This window comes from Hemiscyllium ocellatum, assembly GCF_020745735.1.
Source record: "Hemiscyllium ocellatum isolate sHemOce1 chromosome X unlocalized genomic scaffold, sHemOce1.pat.X.cur. SUPER_X_unloc_5, whole genome shotgun sequence".
In the NCBI taxonomy this organism is placed as follows: domain Eukaryota; kingdom Metazoa; phylum Chordata; class Chondrichthyes; order Orectolobiformes; family Hemiscylliidae; genus Hemiscyllium; species Hemiscyllium ocellatum.
The window spans coordinates 134,293-138,093 of NW_026867595.1; the positions used below are offsets into that span (position 1 = coordinate 134,293).

The 3,801-nt window shown below is 57.6% G+C and overlaps 1 long non-coding RNA gene across 1 annotated transcript; it reads left to right on the forward strand.

The window, feature by feature from the left end:
• The first annotated feature begins 27 nt into the window (after positions 1-27).
• Positions 28-3,491, forward strand: LOC132808973 (uncharacterized). The gene is made up of 2 exons (XR_009642178.1): positions 28-105; positions 786-3,491. It is a non-coding gene; the product is annotated as an uncharacterized LOC132808973 (long non-coding RNA).
• The last annotated feature ends 310 nt before the right edge of the window (positions 3,492-3,801 follow it).

A 3,801-nucleotide genomic window follows, 5' to 3' on the forward strand; every position in this document is an offset into this window, starting at 1 on the left:
CCCTCCCTCTCCCTCTCTCTCCCTCCCAGGCACTGTGTGGATCTCTTCATGGACTTTATCGCCATCTTCAGGAAGCTGATGTTACTGCTGGCCATGAATGAGAAGGTGGGTTAGGTACAGGGTAAAGCTCCCTCTACACCGTCCCCCACTCCCAGGGACAGGGGGTTAGATACAGAGTAAAGCTCCCTCTACACTGTCTCCCACTCCCAGGGACAGGGGGTTAGGTACAGGGTAAAACTCCCACTACACCGTCCCCCCACTCCCAGGGACAGGGGGTTAGGTACAGGGTAAAGCTCCCTCTACACCGTTCCCCACTCCCAGGGACAGGGGGTTAGATACAGAGTAAAGCTCCCTCTACACCGTCCCCCACTCCCAGGGACAGGGGGTTAGATACAGGGTAAAGCTCCCTCTACCTGTTTGAAATGAATGCAGTGCTGCCTCTAGACTGTCCCTATCTGAACTCTGACCCTCTTGGCCAGAGGTAGCGACCTCTGCACTACACCCCAGCAGCCCCTGACTACAGCTGGGCCCTGGCACTGCTGGGACGTGCTTTGGCAAGGAAGTGATCGGCTCCATCTCAACAGGAGGAAGCATTGGGAACAGCAAGAGGCCATTCAGCCCCCTCCCTCCCTCCAGCCTGTCCCACAGGGAACAGCAGGCGGCGGTTCAGCATGGGAAGGGCTGGCGTGCTGGGTGAAGGTGAGGAGCAGTGGGTTGGGGAGAGCGTTGTGTACCCGTGGATCATGGTGTCGGACTCACCGCCTGCCCCCTGTGCTCTCTTTCAGGACAAGAAGAGGCGTAATGACTCCAAGTGAACAGAAGATTACTGAACCCTCCCGGTCCCCGTCCCCACCCACCACCCCTCCCAAACCCCCCCCCCTCCCCCTCGCTTACCTTGCACTGATTAAACAGAATGATTGAGAAACTGAATAGGATTGTAGGCTTTGGTGTTCCCCCATACCCACTGCCCCCTGAATCCTCCCACCCCGGGTTAACACAGGAAGACCCTTTCAAACCACAGGATCAGCGTTAGCACAACACCCAGACCCTCTACCCCTCCTCCAACCTGCCCTCTCCACCCCCCCCTCCCTCTCTGTGCCTCCTACTGTCTTCCCCCTTTACCTCTACCACACTCACCATCCCTCGCTCTCTGTGTCTCTCTCTCTCTGTCACTGTCCTCTCTCTCGCTCCCCTCATTCATCCCACCCTCAGTTCTCCTGCTTTGTCCCCCTTTCCTCTCCCACCGCCTCCATCCCCCCTCCCCCACCATTACACCCCACTCTCTTCATTTCTCCTCTCTCCCCCCCCCCTCACTCCCCACTTACCCATTCTCCTCTCTCTCCTTGCGCTCTCTCTCTCTCTCTCTCTCTCCAACCTCCAAACATTTTCTCTCTCTCCATCTCCCAATCTCTCTTCCTCCATTTCCTCTTTCATTCCCCACTCTCTTGCCCTCTCCATCCCTTCCTATCTCTCTCCAGTTCCCCTGTCTCACTCATTCCCTCTCTCTGTGTGTCTCTCTGTCTGTCTGTCTCTCTCTCCGTGTCTCTCTCTCTCTCTCTCTCTCCCCCTGTCTCTCTCTCTCTCTCTCCCCCTGTCTCTCTCTCTCTCTCTTTCTCCCCCTGTCTCTCTCTCTCTCTCTCCCTCTCTCTCTGCAACTCGCACTTCCCTCTGATATCTCCCTCTGATTAGGTGGGTCCTCCTTTATTAACCCCCCCCCATCTCTGATACCCTCCCCTCCCCTCCCCTCCCCCTCCTTCATCCCCCCCGCCCCAACTCTCACGCACATACCACCACCCACCCGCACACCTCGCCCCGCTCCTTCGCAGAATTGACTCCCCCCACCCCACTCCCGCACCCGGCCCTGACCCTGACCCTGCGGGGGTGGGGAGGGTGGCGTGTTTTGGGGGGAGAGACAGTGAGTCAGCTTCCCCCCCCCAACCTCAAGCCCCGATACCCGGGAGAAAGCGCACGCGCTCTGCATTGTCATTGTCACCAGAGAGGGGTGTGAACACTGCGCGGGGAGGGGTGCGGTTGAGCGATGGAAGAGTGTGGGATTGTGCCCAGGGGACTCGGAGTCCAGAAGGTGGGAGTGGGTGGGGGCCAGTTGGACGTTAGACGCTGTTGATCCCCCGTCCCATCCTCTTTTCCCTCCCACCCCCAAACTCATTATGGAATTCCAACCCCTTCCCCAGACACGGGCACACACCGACAGTGCAGTGGGCGGAGATTCTCCAGAGCGAGCTGTTTATCACCCCCCTCACCCCCACCACCTGTTGGGAGGGCACTCACAGGTCTCCAACCAGAGTGCCACCACCACCACCACAACAGCCCCTAAACGTCCGACCCCAGGCCATCACAGCCATCAGTTCTCACAGTGGGACACCACCTCCTACCTCATCTCAGGTTCACTGAGGCAGGAAGGTGGGCACTGTCTGAGGGAGGTGGACATTGTGGGAGGGTCAGTGCTGAGGGAGTGGGTGCTGTGGGAGGGTCAGTGCTGAGGGAGTAGGTGCTGAGGGAGTGGACGCTGTGGGAGGGTCAGTGCTGAGGGAGTGGACGCTGTGGGTCAGTGCTGAGGGAGTGGGTGCTGTGGGAGGGTCAGTGCTGAGGGAGTGGATGCTGAGGGAGGGTCAGTGCTGTGGGAGGGTCAGTGCTGAGGGAGTGGGTGTTGTTGGGGTCTGTGTCTTTCAAGCCAGACATTGAGTAAATCTGCGTACTCAGTCCATTGGGTGATGCCAGCACCATCCCCGGGTGGTAGAGCAGGGGAGGGTGTGGTGGGGGGGTTAGTGATCTGACCCTGAGGACCCCCACCCCCTCCCTCCAGTACACAGGAACAGCTCTCTCTGTCACGTCACCCTCTGAGACTGCATTGCACTGTCTGCCTGGAGAAAGAGTCCATTCCCATCAGACCATGAGACACAGGAGTGGAAGTGAGGCTTCAGCCCATCAAGTCCACTCCGCCATTCAATCATGGCTGATGGGCATTTCAACTCCCACTTACCCGCACTCTCCCCGTAGCCCTTAGTTCCGCGAGACAACAAGAACCCAGCCGCACGATGTGTTGGAGCGTTCAGAAATAGCAGTGCTTCAAAGCACAGCATCCCCCTCCCGACCCCACCGTGAGCCACACTGTATCCCTGTCCCCCAGATACAGCCGTCTGTACAAATCCCACCTCCCACTGCCTCTCTCCCCCCCCCCCCCCCCCCAGCACAATCCCCTCAGAGGTGCCATAGCGGAGATTGCTGTGTGTGTGTGTGTGTGTGTGTTCGAACAGCCCCTTCTTTCGGGAGTGATTTTTGTAATGAATCATAGCTTCCCCCTGACCCAGCAGCTGAATCTTCACCGCGATCATTAACTGTGAAGAAACACCTTCTTTAAAAACAAATGATTAAAAGCGCTAGAGTCGTCTCTTGACAAAAAAAAGTGAGTCTTAACTTTGTATTGATTTCTGCTTTTTGTTTTTGAATGAAATAAAAATCCTCGAAAATCACCGTGTGGTCCCCAGGATTTAATCTCTCCGCTCTTGTGATCCACTCAGCTCTGCTCAGGCCCGAACCGCGGCTTTCAGCTGGCTATTCGACTTGGTAAGGCCTCCTTTCAGAGACAGCACAGCGCAGCATGGGGTTCACAATCGGGAGGCACCGGGAGGTGTCAGTCTGTCAGTCACCCGATGCTTCTGTCGTCTCCCTCAGCGACTCCCAGTCTGTCCCTCACTCACTCCGCCCGAACTCCTCCTCCTCCCCCCAGCCACCACCAATTTCTCCTCGGCCCCTTCTCTGTCACCACCATTCTGTCTCCTC